Genomic DNA, 20,273 nt, shown 5'->3' on the forward strand with positions numbered 1-20,273 from the left:
CTTAAGAAAACAGCTCCAATTTTAGCAGAGTTTCCCTACATATTTATATAAGCTCAGGAAGAATAGTGGTTGACCTTATAACTTTAGAACTTAAAGTTACTTTGTTGGAATGAACTTTTAATAGCCTCTTTAGGCCAGAAACCACCCAATACCAGCCATTAGAGTTGCTTGTAATACCTGTAGATTTGGGTGAATTCCTCTTCTCCAGGTCCCCCAAATATCCTGAGGTATCTTGTACCTCACAGGAAGTGACATTCTTTACTTTATTCTTTACTGGTAAGGCTGCTGGGAACTCTGTAAGCAAGGGATCGGGCCAACATTTTCAATGGGTTTTATTAGCCCCATAAAGTCTACCTTAGTTCCTCAAAGTTATATGGTCCTATCTGAGTCTCTATCAAACATGACATTCAAGTGAAAGCCTTGGCCAAATAACCAATGTTTCCAGCTGTGTCCTGTGACAAGGAAAACAGATGCTTACTGAACTTGTGAAAACAACCAAAATTGCCATGAAGGAAAGAATGCTCTCACTGACAGTAGTTTCTGAATCTGGATGGTTCAGTAAGAGGGGAAAGTTAAATGTTCCTATTTGTTCACAAAGCAATATTTCATCATGTTTTTGTAGGCCATAGATATCATAAGAGAAAGTTTCCTTAAATCTGGAAGAGCCAACATAAGAAAGCCGGCAAAGTTGCAAAGAAGAGTCATAAAAGTATAATCATGTCCCTCCATTCATTCAGATCCCTGTTAGTCATTCATGTTTCTGTTTGAATGAACCTTTTTCATTCATTCCAGAAATTCTTACCCAGTTTAGTTTTCTTCTTTTAAAGATATCTAAACCCTGTATTTGTCAAAAGTCCTTTCCATGAATCTCCTTGGAGATGAGTCATATTTTGCAAGAACATCAGAGTAATCATCTGTAAAAGATGAAGACTCCAGAATGGTCATGGCTCAAGATCTGATGAGAATTCACTCTAATGCAGTTGACAAGGAAAACTTGTTATTTCTGTGACCTATAGCACTCCAGTAATGAGAGTGTCAAGTGATGACCCTATATCAGGACATATTAAAACTTTGGGAATTTCTTCTGTTTCCTAGAAGAGTTATAGCATGTATCCCTGCAGAACGAACTGAGAAAGTTTATCATCATCGTGTTTGATAACACTTCCCATGTAATTTATCATACCAACTACACAAGCCTAATTAGTGAAAAATATTTTATTGAGAATTCAAATCTTGGGAATTTTGTTCAAAACCTTAGAAAATTCTTGAGAACACATTTAAATAGGATTTAGATATTTAATTACCTATTTAACCAAGCTGGTAGTAAGATATTCTACAGAAGGTTGTATAGTTGTTATTAAAAGTTAGCTCTTTTATTTATTTTTTAAAGATTTTTAAAATTTATTTGATAGAGAGAGTGTGTGTTTGCATGACGGGTAGGGGGCCGATAGAGAGCGGGGACCAGACTCCCCAGTGAGCAGCAAGCACAGCCTGCGGCTGGATGCCAGGACCCCGAAATCATGATCTGAGCCACAGGCAGATGTTTAACTGACAGAACCGCTCAGGCACCTGAACTTAGCTTTTTCACTATTGAAAACTTAGTTCTCTTAAGTAATCGATGACCAGATAAAGACAAAACATAGAAACTTTGGTTTCTGGAAAGACAAAACAATAGCAACAACAACAAACAAATGAAGAAACAAACCAAAACATTCCTTGAAAAGCCAATACTCAGGAGACAAGTTTTGATTGGACAGGAAGCCTGCCAACTGGGGAGAAGCAGACTCTTGTCCAAGGGCCAACTCCCAGGTTTCTGCCTGGCGGGGGGTCAGGGCGAGGGTGTTAAGGGAGCTTAGGGCAGTTCATCAGTAAAGGGAGTCCAGAGGCCCCTAACATTTCGTGATTACATCCAGACTCCAAGGTACCAGCTACAGACATTATCTCCGTTCTGGGAGGTTGTATAATGGGATCTGGTTCCTTGCTGCAGGGTAGGGGCATGTGCAGGAGTCTGTGGATTCTCTTTTCATTATGTGCAGGAGGACTCTGTTCTGTTCTAGGTAAACATGCATGATCTACAGAAATACAAAGAAAGGTTAATCAGTCTTGTGGGCTCAGGGTGCTGGCTAAAACTGAAAGACTAAGAGGCTGATTTTCTCTGACATGGCTCCCTGGGGGTGATTAGCACTCCTGTCCATCTCATGCTCAGGCTTAGGGCTCCGTTGCGAATATTTGGGCCATGGTCAACTGCATTACTGTTACTTTGGAAAACTCAGTCTACAAATGGGTGAGAAGTATGATGGATCTGAAGGGGCAGGGATTGGGGAAGGGGAGTCCTGTGTAGTCAGCTAATCAGAGATCAAATTTCCCCAGGTGTGCACAACAGAGGGTCTAAGGCTGAAGGAGACTGGGTTTCTGTTTTAGGAACAGCAGGACTGGAAGGGTATTGGGGAGATACTCACTACAGGGGCTGTTAAGTAGAAGGGGTCACTTCCCATGGGTGGACATTGCTCCTGGAAACTTTACCTGTCTTTTAATCCTCACATAATTATTAGGTCCATTTTTAAACATCATTAATAGTGATGAAACTGAGGCTTAGAGAGGTTATGTCAGGGGCCCAAAGTAACACAACATATGAAAAGACAAAAGTAGGATTTGAACTCAGGTCTTTGACTTATGAGTTCTGGCTCTTTGCACCACACCATAAGAGTCTTACTCTTTTTTTAAAAAAATTTTTTAATGATTTCACTTATTTAAGGACACCTGCATGGTTCAGTGGGTTAACCATTGCCTTCAGTTCAGGTCATGATCTCAGGGCCCTGAGATGGGGCCCACATTGGCTCCTTGCTCAGGAGTGAGTCTGCTTCTCCTTTTCCCTCTGCCTGTAGCTCCAGGCTTGTGCTTTCTCTTGCACTCTCTGTATCAATTAAATAAATTCTTTAAGAAAGTATTTTACTTATTTGAGAGAGAGAAGGAGAAAGAGAGAGAGAGAGAGAGAAGAGGGAGGAAGGGAAGGGGGAGAGACCAAGAGGGAGATGCAGACTCCCCACTGAGCAGGGAACCTGATGGGGGGCTAGAGTCTGAGACCATGACCTGAGCCAAAGGCAGATGCTTAACCAACTGAGGCACGAATCTTCCCTGAGTTCTTTCTCCTTCTTGTGTCTGCCTCAGCCGCAGGCCTCTGGGTGGGGCCAGGGTGGGGGATGGCAGGTAGGTGCTCTAAAATGTTTCTTGTGTGAAGGACTGAGTTATCTCTGCAGGTGGCACTCCCACAGTGTGGGTCACAGTCCTAAAGACCCTGGTGGCAGGAGGAGAGATAGAGTAGAGGGGCTCCAGTGTGGGCCACGAAAACGGAAATAGCATTTCTATGGGTTTCCCTGCTTTCCCCGACGTTTTAGATCTCTAGGATCTAGAGGACTGGGCTCTGGATCCTTAGAAGAAAGGACTAGAGTGGTGTGTATGCGTGCACAAGTGTGTTTGATGAGTGTGTGAGAGTGTTTAAGTCTGGGTTTGCATGTCTGTCTGTCAATGAGTTTGTCTGTGTCTTTGTGTTGCATACACATAAGAATGTTTGGACGAGGGGAGGAGTCAAGATGGCGGAGAAGTAGCAGGCTGAGACTACTTGAGCTAGCCGGAGATCAGCTAGATAGCTTATCTAAAGATTGCAAACACCTGAAAATCCATCGGCAGATCAAAGAGAAGAAGAACAGCAATTCTGGAAACAGAAAAACAATCACTTTCTGAAAGGTAGGACTGGTGGAGACGTGAATCCAAAGCAACGGGAAGATAGACCCCGGGGGGAGGGGCCGGCTCCCGGCAAAAATCAGGACTTTTAGAAGTCTGTTCCGCTGAGGGACATCGCTCCAGAGGCTAAACCGGGGCGAAGCCCACGCGGGGTCAGCGTGGCCTCAGGTCCCGCAGGGTCACAGAAGGATGGGGGTGTCTGAGTGTCGCAGAGCTTGCGGGTATTGGAACCGGAAAGCCGGCTACAGAGACAGAGCCGACAGTAAGCTCGCAGCTCGGTGTTACCTTGAACCGGTCGCAGGCTCGGTGAGCTCGCAGCGCGGCCCGGAGGTCAGGCAGATGGGAGTAACTGGGCGCTGTTTTCTGAGGGCACACTGAGGAGTGGGGCCCTGGGCTCTCGGCTCCTCCGGGCCGGAGACCAGGAGGCCGCCATTTGTATTCCCGTCCTCCGGAACTCTACGGAAAGCGCTCAGGGAACAAAAGCTCCTGAAAGCAAACCCGAGCAGATTACTCACCCCGGCCCCGGGTAAGGGCGGTGCAATTCCGCCTGGGGCAAAGACACTTGAGAATCACTACACCAGGCCCCTCCCCCAGAAGATCAACAAGAAATCCAGCCAAGACCAAGTTCACCTACTAAGGAGTGCGGTTTCAATACCAAGGAGAGCAGCAGAATTCCAGAGGAGAAGAAAGCAAAGCACAGAACTCATGGCTTTTTCCCTGTGATGTTTTTTAGTCTTGCAGTTAATTTAATTTAATTTTTTTCTTTTTCATTTTTTGTTTTTTTTCTCGCCTTCTGGTAAAAATTTTTTTTAACTTTTACCTTTTTCTTTTTTAACGTTTTTTAACCCGTTAATCTAATATATATATATTTTTTCTTTTTTATATTTTTCTTATTTGTTTTCTTTTTTTTAAAATTCTTTTCTTTTTTTTTTTCTTTCTTTTTTCTTTTTTTTTTTCTTTCTTCCTTTTTGAACCTCTTTTTATCCCCTTTCTCCCCCCTCACGATTTGGGATCTCTTCTAATTTGGTTAAAGCATATTTTCCTGGGGTTGTTGCCACCCTTTTAGTATTTTACTTGCTCCTTCATATACTCTTATCTGGACAAAATGACAAGAAGGAAAAATTCAACACAAAAAAAAAAAGAACAAGAGGCAGTACCGAAGGCTAGGGACCTAATCAATACAGACATTGGTAATATGTCAGAACTAGAGTTCAGAAGAATGTTTGGACGAATGGGTGTGTATGTGTATATTTTGAGGGCATGTGTCTGTGTTTGTATGAGTGTGAGTGTGTGTGTATGAGTGTGAGTGTGCATGTGTGTGCTGTCCCAGGTGTGAGCATGTGTACGTGTGTGAGTTTGCGTGTGTGCACACGTGCACTGTCTCAGCGGAGCCTGAAGACCCATAGTGGCAGATGTCTTTGAGTTGTGCACATTTCCAGCATGTTCCAGGCTGTGGGGATGGGAGGAGGGAGGGAGCCAGGAGAGGAAGGCTGTTAGTGCTGGGGTGTGGGGGATGAGGAGCCTGAGCAGTGAGTGTCTCTGCCCTGCCAGCTCACAGCGGGATGGCAGCAGGGTCCTTGGTCAGAGGCTGGGTGGAGCCTGGGTCCTGAGGCCTGCTCTCAGGGCTGCACTGCAGGAGCTCAGAGGTCCTGCTCTGACCAGAGAGGGTGATGTAAAGGTGGGGCCAGCGTGGGAGGGAGGCCAGACTGTGTAGTGTTTGGCCTGCATTCCCCAGCTCCACCCCAGGATTCAGGAATGTTGTAAGCAGGCTGCAGTTCCTAACTCTAGGCGCCACCCATTCTGCCTGAGGTCCTGAGAGTCCCCATAAGTCCCTGTGTGCCCCCTGCTGAGGCTGGCATGACCAGAGTCACACTGACAACCTCTGTCTCTAGTTGGGATTACCCAGACACGTCCAGAACAAGTCCTTGTCTCCTGGAGGTGTCTGGTGAGGCCATGGGTGCATTCTTACTGAAGGTCACAGTGGCTGAGGCTCTCAGACCCCTTGTACTGGAAAGTTCTGACTGCTTCTAACTCATTCCTTTTGTTGCAGTTAGTGCCCAAGCCCAGGCTGAGTTTGTGAAGTTGGAGTCATGCTCCCCCTCCCCCAAGGATGGAAGTGTTTCTTCTGGATAGGTAAGTGGGTCAGTGGGTCCTTTAGGGCAGGCCCAGTGTTCTCTGAGGCTGGAGAAGGTGTTGAGGACCCTGCTGAGAAGCACTATTACCAGAGGAAAACCAGGTAGATATGGGAAGACACAATGGAGGTCCTGCTTCCTCCTGCATGGTTCTAAAGGTCATTATAAAGGTAACACTTGTAGCCTGTGACAGAAAGGACCTTCTTTGTGGCTGTGGCAGTCCCAGTGTCATTTTTCTGTGTGTTTGTTACAACCAGGTAGCAGAATGCCCAGGAACATGCCCAGCTTGGTGCTGGTGGGGGAGGGCTGGCATTTGCCTGAAATACTGGGTCAAGGGGTCCTGCCCTTGGGGAGCTGACAGTCCCCCTCCCTGCCCATTCCTATGCAGAGTAACCTGGTGACACTTACCCAGCACACACCCACAGGTGTTTAGGACCAGGAAAATTTCAGAATCAGAGCCAGTGAGTTCATCAGGGAAGGCTGCCTGGAGGAAGAGAGTCAGGAGGGGGTGTAGAAGGAGAAACCCAGCAGGGCAGGGATGGAGGACAAGAGGAGGAGAAGCTCTCTGTGTTGTTTCTGAAGCAGGATGGGCCAACCCTACGCTAGGCAGGAGATAGCTGAGCTGGGCGAGAATCAGCAGCTGGACTGGGGCACCAGCAGGTAGGGGAGAGGAGGGAGGCAGATACTCACTGCCAGGCTGGGGATCTGAAGTTGCTGGAATTGGAACTGAGCCACTGGAGGGAGCCCTGAGATGTGTCAGGCAGTGATGTGTGTGTGCACAGTCCTCTGGAGAAGTGGGTGTCCAAGTGTGCATATTCCCTGTGTGTGTATGTGTGTGTGTGTGTGTGTGTGTGTCTACATTTGTTGAGGCAAGTGAGGGGCACATCCAGGGAGCTTTGTGTGTCCAGGCTGTTGTGTGTCCATCTGTGTGGGTGATGGCCTATTGGTCTGTCTGAACGCCTGTGTGCACTTGTGTGTCTCATGAGTGAGTGGTGTCTTGGCTGCTTTTGTGTACTTCATTTGGCTGCATGGGGTGGAAGGCAGCATGTGTGTGTGTGCACGCGCGCATGTACTTTGTCTGTTGTGTGTGTGTGCCCTACCTTCACTCATTCCCCAGCCTTGCCACCCTACCCGCCTTTTGGCCAGACTCCAGCTCCCCCTCTCAGTGCACCCTGCCTCTGACCCTGGGCTCCTCCATTGGCCTCAGGCCCACATCTCCTCCACAGGCTCCCTCCCTCCCTCCTGTTTCCATCCTTTCCCCTGGCCTTTATCTTTCCTCCCCATGCCGACCCTCTGCAGCAGGCCTGGTGCCTCCACATCGTTGCCCTTCTGCTCTGCCCACACCCGCCTTGGCCTCCCCTGAAAATTCTCCTTTTACCCTCCCAGGCTCTGCCCTTGGCTGCTGCCCCCTCTAGGCTCCTCCCTGCCCTCTGTGTGTTTCTGCCCAGGTTCTCTTATCCAGCTGGGTTACAGGTGTGCTCCCCGGGCTTTGCCCTCACCCCTGCCATGGGGCTCTTCTGCCCCTGCCCCTGAGATGCAGTGTGGCCTGTTTCCTCCCCTCCCTTCCTGTCCTGAAGCTGCAGGCAGTGCCTTCTGGTTCCCGGGCTCTGCCAGGACTTCCCTGGTGGTGGGGGGCAGTGGGGAAACAGAAAATTTAGGCTAATTTGGATCCCAGCCCTGTTCCTCCCCGTGTAGCCTCCTCACCTGGACTCACTCACCTGTACCAGGTGGGGAATGCCTGTTGGGGCTGCGGGAAATCCTTCATGGGGCTGTGGTGGGACGGCCACAGCCTCGGCACCCAGTGTGTGCCAGTGTCTATGAGCTCTTCGTGTCTGCCCTTCCTCACTCCGCTCCCCTGGCCCTTCGCCGGGAGGTAAAATAAAATGTTTAGAAAAGACAATAACTAAAGGAACAGATTGAGTAAGAAAATATTAACTATCAGGAATTCCATATAGTTCAGCCTAAATTATGGTCTAAGCTCTGAACACAGGAGATGCTGTGCGTGTGGACAAGAGGGTAAGATGAGCCTGGATTGAACTGCAGGACCCAGGAAACCATGTGAATGAGCCAACTCACACCCAGAGCGGAAGGAGGCATTGCCCAAAGTCCAACCTGGATCCATCCTGCGGTGGCCGCGCTGGCTGCCCTCTGTCCCTGTGGTCATGGGACCTTGTGTGTGGGAGCAGCAGGGGGTCTGGGACTCCCCAGTCCCCCAGGACTCTCCTCTCCAAACAGGACCTGCACTCCTGGAGCCTCAGACCCACAGCCTCCTCTTCCCTCCCTGTGTGTCAGGTATACACACACACACACACACACACACACACACACACACACACACGCAGGTGTCCTGGGGTTTCTAAAGGAAAGCAGTGCCCCCTAGACTTGGATTCCCTCCAGCCCCTGCTGCCCTGACACTGAGCTCGCAGGGCCGTGCAGGCTCAGGTGCTGTCCCCGCTTGGGCTCCTTTCTCAGTTCCCTCCTTTCTCCCTGGGAGCAGAAGCAGTGAGCCCCACACTCCACCCTGTCTGTGTGTGCTGGACACCCGCGGGAGGCCCAGATGGAGGACCAGGGGCCCTGGCCTAGGGGAGCTCCCTGACATTGGAGAAGAGGAGGCTGACTGCAGGACAGACAGACACAGTGCTCTGGGCTCTCCCTCAGCAAATGTATGTGAGCTGAGTGCATCAAGGGCAGCTGGACTGGACCCCATGAGTCAGATGATGGGAGACTGACAATGACCACAGGAGCGAATGTGGAGAAAGACACAGAAGTCTAGACGGTTTCCTAGGAGACAAGGAGAATGAGAGTAAGAGAGAGGAGAGAATCTGAGAATTCAGAGCTCTTACTAAGTAGATGACCTTGAGGGAGGGAATGTGAACCCAGGAGACAGATGCGGAGGGAATGTGTACACACGTGTGTGTGTGTGTGTGTGTGTGTGTATGTGTGTGTGTGTGTTGGGAATGTGAGGGAGGCAAGGGGATGGGAGAGGCAGGGTCTGCTGGATGCAGGGCCTCAAAGTAAAATGTGCCAGGGTTGTAGCTCCACAGTGAGCCTGGGCTAGGAATGCTGGGAACAGGGCTGACTGCTGGTCTTGATGTCTCCTGCTAGGTTGTGAGGATGATAAGCCTGGACCACATAGCCTAGGGAGCCATGGCTGGGGGATTCAGCAAGCAGGGCCTGGACAGGTGGGGAGGAGGCCCTGAGACTCAGGAGATAGGAAGAGGAAAAGGGAGACAGGGGTGGGGTGGGGAGGGGTCGTGGGAAGACTGAAGGCTCTGAGACCTATCTCCAGGCTCTCCCCTCCCCCCATCCCTTCCATGGATGGAATTCTGTGTTTAAAGTTCGAAGATCTTCCATAAATGATGTGGTTCAGGCCCTCATCTGCAGAGGGTTAGATATTCCTCCCCCCCTACCCAGCTGAGGTCTAAACATGGCAGAGCACTCCTGGGCAGGACAAGCTCAGAAGGGCCCCAAGAAGCAGGTCTTTGGTCCTCTGGGGAGTCCCTTCTCCCTTCCCCACCTGGGCCCTGAGCCTGGCTGCTTCCCAGGGCAGAGTCTGCAGGAGGGCCACACTGTGCAGCCATGTGGTTCTCTGCTCTGCCCCTCACCTGTTCTGTGACTTGAGGGCTGTTAATTAGCCTCGCTGTGCCTTAGTTTTATTATCTCTAAAATAGCAGCATTAATACCTGCTTCTGTAGCCTCTTGTCTTCCAACCCTTAGCACCCCCAGCCTCTCAATGTGCGTGTCCTTCCCTCTGATCTTGCTTAACGTTCTCCATCTCTGCGCCCATCCTCCTTTCCACAGTCAGCACTGGAGGACCTGGCTAAAAACTCTTAGTGCATGCCTTTATTTTTTTAACTTCATGTTTCTTGTGTTCTCTCTTCTCACATCCTATAGAACAGGGCCCTGTCTTCTCTTCCCTTGGGGTACAGGAACTCCAAGAGAGGGAGGCCTTGGGAGACAGGACAGCAAACTGGACATTTGCATGTGGGGTCTTCCCTCCGGGCTGTGTCATGCTTCCTCAGAATGTTTGTCATGACGGGGGGAGGGCAACAGTTATCTCCACTCTAGAGCTCAGGGTCAGAGGGGAATTTATTTCTCCCCGTTATAGATACTGCATTATGTTTTCTGGTGTGGGAAAAGTCATCCGGACTCCCATCCCACAGGCAAATAAATAGCAGTCAATGAAGGCTTTCCTTTCCTGTTCACGTGTGGTAAGAGTGTGTGTGGCTGTGTATTTCTCTGGTTATAACATTTACCAAACATGCTCTAAGGAAATCTTTTCTAATGTGTGCTCGAAATGTTATTGCTAAAATTAAATCTATTTCTTTAGTTGAGGCAGTGTCTGAAGTCCCGAGTCTGGTGCCATGTGTTTCATAAAAGATGTGTGTCCATGGGCGACAAGGAGAGTAGCTGGTAGAACTTGGAGAAGAAATGTAATTACCAGCTCCTGGATTTAATTACATGGAAGCCCTGGACATTCTGAACTTTATTACACTTCTCTGTGCCCGTGGGAGTGGGATGAACCTGGTAGGATTTGATCCCAGGTCGTCTCTGCTGAACTTCTCTGGAAGGTTCCCTCTCCACCCTCCCTCCTGCTGCTACAGAGACTCCTTGGGCTCTAGGTGTCACCAGACATTGGCCTCTGGGACCTTCAAATATTGCTGCAGCGAAGGGGGTGGGTGAACAATCCCTTTTAGATTGCTTGAGTTAATGTTCTTAGGGTCTCCCCTGCCCAGAGAGGAGCTGGGGGAGCTGGTCTTTGCAGAATACCAAGAAAGCCTGGGGGAAAAGGCAGAGTCCAGCTTCACATGCTAAGTCTTAGGTCTATGCACTTGGCTGATTTCTCCATCACTGGTCCCTTAAAACCTAGATTTAAGCATGTACACTGATCTCAAGGTCACTATTCGCTGCCTCAGTTTATCCTTTTGTGGACTTCATATGTGTATTTGTGGGGGCCCTTTAGTGAGGAGCTGCTTGAGGTCATGGATGATGACTGCTCAGAAGGCGGTCTACAATGTTTTCTACACTGTTGACTCCAAATTAATGGACAGTCACTAGTAAGGTTATTTGCTCATACTGTGCGTGGTCCTTCAGCTCTCCATGCAGACCCAGTCCCAGACCTCCACCTCTCCTCCCTCTCCTCCATGGTTTCCCTAACCAGTCTGTCCCAGCACCATCTCCAGACCTTGTCAGCCTCCCTTGCCTGCCTCAGTTTCTCTTTCTCCTTAGCCCCCACTCCCCTGGGAGTGTCAGGCTGCATGAACCCTGAGAAATGAGGGCTGAGCTCAGGCCTCTTAGCATGGCAGCACTGGATGGGGGGGTTACTCGGGGTCCATACTCATGCAGAGCCTCTGGGACCCCAGGTGGACACTGGGAGGCAGCCCCACCCAATTAGCTTTCTGGACCCTTCCAGCAGCAGCAGCAGCAGCAGCACCTGAGAGGGGCCAGGGCTTGGAATGAGCCAGGTGAGAGGAAAGAGGCTCCTCGAGTATCTATGCAGCCCCCTCCCTGTCTGGCTTCTCACCTCCTGCTGACCCCCTGCCTCCTACTCTCTCTCTGCTCCTCCCACCCTCCTCCCTGCAGCCCTGTCTGCTTCCTTCCAGCTTGGCCTCCTTCACCTTCACCCCATCAGCACGTCTGTCTGTCTGGTCCTGTTTGTCTGTCTGTCTGACTGCAGATATTCTGTGGTCTGAGATGTCCCAGGACTGGGTCTGGCCTCAGCTCTCCCTTCTGGCTGTCCCTCTCCCCGCATCCCTTCCTCAGAGTCTGAGGGTCTCTCTTCCCATCACATCTGTCTGAGTCTCACCCTGTGAGCTTCAGTGTCTGCCCTGCATCTCCTCTTGTCTGTGTCCTGTGCTGCCCCCGCCCCTCTGGTCCCTCTCTGCTCTGCCTCCCATTTCTCTCCCTGCTTCTCCTATCTCTGTGACTCTCAGCCTCTCCCCCTGTCTCTGCCTCACATCCCTGCCTCTTCTCCTCTTTCCTCCTCCCCTCCTGAAGGTGCAGACACTTCCTGTGACATCATCTGGTTGGGCTCCACCTGCAAGTTCCCCCCATTCTGCCCCCCATGGAGAGACTTCGGGCCCCACCTCTGATTCCTCTGCATTCCCCCAACCCTGGACCAGTTATTGTAATAGGTCCATGCAATCAGAGAGAAGAGAGGGAACATGCAGGGCACACCGGAACAAGGTGACTTGGCCAGGGCCACAGCTTGTCTCCTGTGAGAACTGGATGAAAAGAAGTGGTCAGGGATGGAGTTTGGGGGACAAGGGATGGGGGTCACTGCGGGTCTAGTCCATCCACTTCCAGGATATCCTATAGTGACTGGTTCCCTTGGTTACCCTGCTGCCTTAAAATTACATCTCTTATCCTGCCTCTGGCTCTGGCGGTTCCTTATTTTTCTCCCATGACTTGTTTTACCCTGATGGATCTTAAGTAGGATGATGTTTAGAGCCTGAACCCAAACATCCCCACCTTGTGAAGGTTGTACCCTTGTGTTCCCTGCTTCTCTCCTTCTCTAATCTTACCCCTTCCCCACTTTGGGTAGACTTTTTGATTCCCCTCTTTCTTCCCCTGTCTCCCCCTGGTAAAAAACAAATACAGTAATGGGGGGCGATGTATTGAGGAACCACAGACAGTAGTGGGAGGGGTGAGGAAGGAGGGGAGCAAGGAGCATCGTGGAGAAGGCTCACAGACCTGGAAGGGCAGGGCAGAGGTACAGAGAAGAGGTCACTGTGGAGCATGACTGCTGAAGGGATCTTGAGAAGGAAGCTCTGGCCACATTGGGAGCAGCTGTAGGTCTTGTGCACTGTGCCTCCTGTCCTGAGCACATGCGGTAGCTTATGGGGTCCTTGTGCTTGCCGCGTCGCAGGCACACCGGGCAAGGGCAGGGCTCCTAGTCCCAGCGGCACAGCTCCTCTAGATTCAGATGGAAGACACCATGGAAGGCCTTGCTGCACCTCACAGGTGTGCTACCCAAGGTGCACCCTCCTGAGATGGTCCCTGTCCCCTGCCACCAGCTACCTGTGGTCCTGTACCCCTGCGGCCTCTCTGCCCCCTCAACTGCTTCTGCCCCTCCCCTAGTGGCTCCACTCAGCTGGGGATGCTCAGGAGGTCAGGGGCACCACAGTGGGCATCTCCATAGCACGTGGGGGACTTCGACAGCCTTGGCTCCTGTGCAGATGGCCTCTGCCTCCTGAGTTTGTAGCTGTTCTGGAACTCCTTGGTGCTCAGGGCACACATGTAGGACCCCTTGTTCTTCGTCTTCTTCTCCCAGATGGATGACACCCAGTCATGGCCACCATTGAAGTTGTCGTTACTACGGCAGCAGTGGTGGCCGCAGAGATGGTGGTGGCAGAGGTGGACGCGGCCTATGCACTGGGCGACACCACCAATGGGGGTGGCAGGGGGTACTACAGAGCCGCTGTGTCCTCTGTTGGCATGGCTGGGCAGAGGCACAGCAGCAAGGGCAGCAGAGGTCGCGTTGAACTCTTGGGGTACAGCAGGAAGAGGGAGCAAGTCCACCTCGATGGGCAGGGCCGGGGGCTGGAGCATGGCTAAGGGCTCTGGCACCAGCTGGAATGGACACTGGGAGGCAAAGAAGGGGAATGCAGCTTAGGCTGGACTTGCACGGGGTCGGGGCCTGACCTGGAAGTGGCTAGAAGGAGTTCAGGGGGCTTCCCTCTCCACTGGGCAAGTAGGGTGGACAGTAGCATACAAGGGAACAGAGGGAACATAGCCTCGTCCATGATGGGGTATCTGGAGACAACAGGGGCTGGAGGCACGAGGCCTGTAGTGGCCAGGCTCAAGGTACCACCCCTGAACCTTTGGGCTGGGCCATGCCTAATGCAAGGCCCTAGGGCCTCCAGGCTGCCAGCCCACAGCAGCTGGCCAGAGGGAGATAGGGAAAGAAGGGCCTGAGCCAGTTCTTTTCCTTACCTGGGGGCCCTGGGCTTCCCCCTAGCGTCCCACCCTCTACCCAGCAGACAGCGAATTGCATGGAGAGAAAGGAGTTGCTCTGGGGACAAGATGTACAGATAGACAGACCCTCCCCTGCACCTGCCCTTCCTGTACTCAAGCAGGTGCCCATCTGGGGAAATCCCTGCTAAGGCAGGGGAGACAGCCCAGGACTGCTGGAATAGACATAGATCAAACATCCAGATGCCTCTTCCCTACTCTTATATCATGATAGCCATCCTTCCAGTCCTACCTGCCCTTTTGCCTCTAGGAATTCTGGCTCTGTAGTCTTGGTTGGGCCACTCCTCTCCTACCCAGCAAAGCATCTGGAACACAAGAGGTGCTCAGTTAGTGTCCTTGGCCCATGCCTCCTGCAGATGTGTTAGGGCAGGACCAGTGTGATTCGTAGGAGGTTCTTCCTGAGATCTGGAGCAATTCTTTCTGCTCCAAGTTCAGTGCTCTATCTTAGTATAGACTCAGTCTCTTTAGGGACCTACTGTTACCTTCCTCTTTCCTCGCTCCACCTCCACCCCAAGTCCTTAAGGCACATAATTGAGGGTTTAGAGGCATGTCAGCAGTACTAAGTAGAGGCAGTGGTGCTCATTTTCCTTGTGACCCATGGCTTGTGGAGCCATCACTTGTGCATTCAGCTCTGGGTCTCAAAGCACTTAGGTCCCACCTTCTCCTCCTCTGAGAAGTCTTGCCTTTGTTTGAAGATTAATGTTCTGGGAAGATCAAGTCACCTTCTTTTGGTCACTGTTTCAGAGCCTTGGAAGTGCTACATTTTGAATGTCTAGAATAGGAAGCTCTATAACTAAGCACCATATCCTTACTTCCTCCAGCACAAGGCTCAATGCTCATTCAGTCAGAATATGCTGTGAACACTGAGTGACTGTCTCAGGAAATCCCTTGTGATAAAGCTTGAACCAGTTCCCTTTTAGTTTTGTTCCTGGCATGATTGGAAATATGGTTGAGGGCCAGGATGGATGGTGGTGGTGGAGGAACCTGTAGAAGATTCTGGAATAGGCAGCTGAGTGAGGGTGGTGCTTCTGTCCTTGGTTACAGGACTGCTGAGTGGGCTCTTTCACTGGATCTGGGATTGGCCTCCAAATGCCACAGCCTGAGCTCTACTAGGCTCCCCACACTCTCCTCCTACCAGCTAGACCTCCTTCATACCCAGGACCTTGGAAAGCTTGTTTACATCTAAATTCACCTCTTGCTCCCAACAAAGTCTCAGCAAAGCCCCATTTGAGCCCTTGGTCACCTCCTCACCCATGCAGGGCCCCACTGGTCTTCCATTGCCCACCTTTATCCTTCCTCCAGAATTCCAGCTAAATTATCTCCTTCCTACTGTCACATCCTTCCTAGGCCACTTCTGAAGTGCTTTGGTCCCAATTTCCCGGGGCCCAGCCTTATCAGTACTCACACTCCCGAGGCTCCTACTCCAGGAGGGCCCCACATATCCAGGACCTCAATATCCTGAGGGCACCTTGTTAGATCCACTCCTACTCCTGACTCTGTCTGGTCCAGCTCCTTCCCTCTTCCTGGGTTTGGCTTGCCCTTCCTTCTTAAGTGTTTCTCCTCTGAGGCAGAAGAAGCCCATTGGTAAGTGATTTCTCCTGTTTGTAGAGTTGGCAGGAAAGTTGAGACAGAGCCGGGAAGAAAGAAGACTGGGCTTGGAATGTCTCCAGCTATCGAAGCTGTGTGGGGTTGGAGTGCAGGGTTCTTCATCGTACCAGAGCTAGACCTTGGCTTGGGGATGTAGACTAGTACCTTGTGAGTTTGGGAAGGGCAGGTAGGTTTACTGGGGTCAGAGTGATATGGAGGTCTACACTCTGTTCTCCTCCCGCCCAGAAAGGTTCTCAGCTCTGATGAGCAAACTATGAGTTAGGGGAGGTTATTCCTTGCAGCTTCTCCTCTGGGGTCCTCCCCACTTCTAGGCCCTGTCCTCCTGCCTAGTCTTTCCTTTCTGAGCTGGTGCAGAGCTTGCTTTCTTCATCCTTGTCTTTCCCACAGGCTTACACGTGTTTCTGGAATGAATGAAGATTTTTTCCACGGGGCTTTGCTGCCTCCTTCATGTTTTGCCTCATTTCTCAGTGGAGAGTTTGAAAGTGTCTGTGGGTAGACATCGATGTGCACTTTGCAGAATAGCAGATCCAATGTGATGAGGGGGTTCCCATCACCAAAGAGGATTTGCGGTCTTCTCTCTCTAGGCTCAAGGAACTAAATATCTATTTTTATAACCGCTGAAGGTGTATCTTCCCGCCTTTCTTATCTAATTTAAAAATGTTATGGTGGGGATTCATTATAGGCCAGGTCATGCTGTAGGAGGAAAGATACCATGGTCTCCAGGGGTGTGGCTGCCTGGTGGTCATTAAAATGCTAAGTTACCAAGAGGCAGTTTGCTGTTATCACAAAACACATTTATTGTGTTTAATTTGGAAGGCCCTTCACCCTTAAGCTGTTCTCTATCCTGTCCACCTCCCTACTGCCATGGATACTCTGGGTAGCACCCCAACACCAGAAGCCCAGACAACTCTTATCCATGCAGGACACCTGTTTTTTTTTTTGATTACATGTGGCAAATGTTGATTTCTAGGTTGTCTTTCTCCTGCCCTCTAGCAGTTCTTGGTCTAGTTCTCTTCATTATCAAGTGATATGTGTTATGTGCCTCCAGAGGGCAGATTCATTTTCACTTTAGTCGAAACAAAACACTTGGAAAGGCCAATTTCTTCACTAAGTATATTCCAAATTGATAAATATGATTTTTGGTTAATATTCATTTAGTTTATCCTTGTCCCTTTTTTTCTTTGATTGTTATAGAAATTGCAAAAAAAGAGTGGTGATGAGAAAGAACTAGGAAGAGGGATACAAGAGTGTCCCTTAAAAAGAAGAGGAGGTTGGAGGGATGGGGCAGCTGGGGGATAGACACTAGGGAGGGTATGTGCTATGGTGAGAGCTGTGAATTGTGTAATACTGATGAATCACAGACCTGTACCCCGAAGGAAATAATACATTATATTTTAATTTAAAAAAAGTAGTGGCAGAGATTCTTCCTTGTAGATTATGTTGCCTGAGCTGGGGTGAGGCAGGTGTATCTTGGCAGAGAAGTTGTATGGATCTATTTGGAGAAGAGCTCAGGACTTTGAGGCAGGATACAACTTTCATATGACTGAGATCATCTGGTATCTTTCCTGCAACAAAACAAAACAATTAACTTTCCAGGGGAGATGGTGGTGTGGAGCAGCCACCGAGGGCTATTTCAGGGACCAAGCCAAGCCTGGTGATATAGGATGGAGAGACAGAGATGGGTGAGTTTTTTCACAATAGGTTAGAAGGACACGTTGAAGGTATGAAGGAAGATATCCAGAGAGACAGTTGGCCTTTCCTAAGTCACCTTGTATGCAGTGTATTACTGAGGGGGTGTATTGGGAGAAGCTATATGAAGGAAGGAGCCATGGGCACTGACCACACATAACCACTAGTCTCAAAGTACAGACAGAATATAGTGATTGATGGGACAACTGGATGGATTTCTGGATTCTGTTCTTACAAAGAAAGGAAGGATTTGGGGGAAAAAATCTGTTTAGTAAGGCTTCTTGGAAAAAAAAGACTGTATCAGTACTCTCCTACATTATAGTTATAGTTTGGAAAATGAGATGGGCACACGATGGATTATGTTCTACTGCTTTCTCCTGAGGACTTTTGTTAGGTGCTCTGTGTTAGCAAGATTCAGGATTGAGAAAACGGAGCAGAGAATCATAGGAGGAAATAGAAAAGATAGAGATTTTCACTGTTGATATCCATGTATCCCATCACTTTCTAATCCCTTAATTGAATGCCCTTCCTGGCTTTCCCAGCTCTTTCTGCTTGGAAAATCTCATTCTGGTTCTTGCTGGTAACCCGTCTAGTTTCTGAAGACCTCTAGAAGCAGCAGCTCAGGCTCATCTGATTTGTCAATTTGGTCTCTTGTTTTGGCCTGATGGAAATGTGAAGAATTTCCAGAACTGGATTCTGACTGAAACTAATCCTGTAAATGTATCAAATCATGAATGAGGAACACTACTTTTCACTCTGTCTTTTCTGATGCTATCCCAGAAGGACTAAGAAAAGGTACCTGTTCATAACATCCCAGAATGATATTGGATAATATGAAGTCTACAGAGCCTCTAGAGAACTTCTGGCTATCTGACTGCTTACTCACATAATGGTGCAATGATACCAGCCTACTGTTGCTGCCAGCAGAGCCTTCATATGATTTTGTAGGCTGGAGGTAAAATGTTTGTGTCTACACCTACATTGATTTGGGTCTACATTGGGGTGGATGGATTTAGTGTGCATACAGTTGGTGTGGAGCATGTTAGTCTCCCTCGTGATGGGTTTTCAGTGACTTGGCATTCAGCTTCTGCCAGCCTGGGTGGGATTTGAGATGTGTAGGGGTGGTACAGGTTAGGGTTGTACAGTTCGTGGGGGTGGTAAGGTAGGTAGGTGAGTTGGAGGAAGTGGCCGTGTTTCCTCTTGGTCTAATGCATTGGCAGACAGTTTGGGGGCTGCCATGCCTTCAGGTTCAAGTCTTGGTTGCCCCTAGTAAGTATTACTTGCAGAATTTGGGTTTCTGGCCTCATGGAGAGAACATGAAGCAGGTTCTAACCTAAGGAGTTTTTACTTTAGAGAGGGAGACAAAGGATTCTTCCAAGTAACATGGAAACAGAATATAGTACAAAGTAGGGTCCTAGGTGGGAGGGTGCCTGGTAAGTGAGGTTGTTTTTAGAAGACTCCTGAGAGGTAAGTTGGGATATTTATTTTCTTTAGCATGGGTTGAATTTGGTTACTTTAGCTTTTTTTCATCTGTTCTGGAAAATTATCTGACCTTTACTTCTTTTTTGCTAGGAAGGAAGTTACACATTTATTATTATTGCAGTGGTTCATATCTTCCTTTTGTGCACATACCTGAACTGAGAATTATTAATATTATCATTATTATTAATATTATATCTTAGGATCTTGATCTGTATTAGTATGTGTAGCAAATACTTACCTGGATCCATCTAGTTGGCAAACTGTATTTACTGGCTTAAGGTGTGGTGGAGTTTTGTGATTTTGGTGAGGGGCATGGAAAGAAGGCTTAAAGAGGCTCTATTTATTGGATCATGGCCAAGATGAAGACCTGATGTTTTCTGAGGAAACAGTTATACACAATGTCTCAATGGGGTAATTCCTGCCTCTTCCACGCAGACTTCTCAGGCTGACCCATGATGCACAGAAGATTCTCACTGGTCTTGCCAACACTGGAGAATGCTGTCCTTAGTACTTTTACTTTTCATCAGCTAGTAAGCCATGTAGGATCTTGAGGTGCCCTTGTCTTGACTGATCATTTATTACTTAGGAATATTTGTCCTGGTTTACAGTTTGTGTATCTTTTACTTATTTTGGCAGGTGGAGAGATATTCATGCAGCACTAAATTTTAAGTTCCCAGAGAGGAGAATTCTGTATATGCCACCATTGTCTTGCACTGTGTATAACTGAGTCTGTGATGATTTGGGAGTAATGGTGGTGATGTTGATATATTGAGGGAAGAGAAATGGTGCTTTTGCTTGAATTGTTTTGCACAAAGAATCTCTGTAGTTCCTGAATTTTCCTTTGTATACATTTATACTTAGTTGAAACCTGAATTTTAACAGATTGAGTCCAGTCTTTCTCACTTAGAAACTTGTGTGGTTTCTACTTGAGAGGCCATCCAATTTCTCCTTAGACTGTTATTTACATACAGTAGGCAAAATGATAGCAAATACAGAAACAACTTTTCTCTGGGAGTTTACACTACAAGGATACTTCCCTATCCTCCTGAAACAAGTGAAATCCTATTCTATACAGCATTACTAATAAAGTAAAGCAGTAGAAGGAATAAAACTCTGCATTGTCTATCTGTTCAGTTGTCACACATGAAGGGAATGATAAGGAGAAAATCATAAATGTCACAGATAGTGCACTTTGAGCTGTTCTGGGTTACTTCCCTTATACTTTCAGTTTGTTGTGGTGAAAGAGTCTTGGACTTCAGTTCTTGTGTCAGACTCTGACTTTGTCAATCTGGCCTATAAACCCTGGGTGTACTTCCCTGGCTGTGGCCAGTTAATTCTTTGTACCTCAGGCTTCAGATGGGGAGGGAGAGGGAAGCTGGAAGCATCCTCAGACAGAAACTCTGCTCCTTGGTGCTTAAACAATGAATCTTGGAACACTGAAAAAATAAAATAAAATTATATTTAAAAAAAAAAAAGCTCTTTTTCTGGGCTTCACCTCACTACCTACTACTTCTACCCTACTGTCTAACTGGGATTTCTGCCAGTGCAGAGTTCTAGGCCTTGAGTTCTGCCACTGGACATTAATGAGGGGAGAGCTGGGGCAAGGGGAGCATACTGGAGAGATCTGATACCTATCTGTAGGTGTGG

At 48.8% G+C, this 20,273-nt stretch overlaps 1 protein-coding gene across 3 annotated transcripts in view; it reads left to right on the forward strand.

Moving 5' to 3' along the window:
• Positions 1-3,631: 3,631 nt before the first annotated feature.
• LOC131838970 (cationic amino acid transporter 3-like) overlaps positions 3,632-20,273 on the forward strand; it is a 39,720-nt gene continuing 23,078 nt past the window's right edge. Inside the window, exons 1-2 of one of the 3 annotated variants that reach the window (XM_059185896.1) lie at positions 3,632-3,744; positions 5,792-5,874. The gene's annotated coding sequence lies outside the window, so the exon portion shown is untranslated. Of the gene's footprint in view, positions 3,745-5,791; positions 5,875-15,337; positions 15,432-20,273 lie in introns of those variants that run through there. The other 2 variants (XM_059185897.1, XM_059185898.1) reach the window with 2 other exon arrangements.

The sequence above is a fragment of the Mustela lutreola genome, chromosome 8, assembly GCF_030435805.1.
Source record: "Mustela lutreola isolate mMusLut2 chromosome 8, mMusLut2.pri, whole genome shotgun sequence".
Lineage (NCBI taxonomy): Eukaryota > Metazoa > Chordata > Mammalia > Carnivora > Mustelidae > Mustela > Mustela lutreola.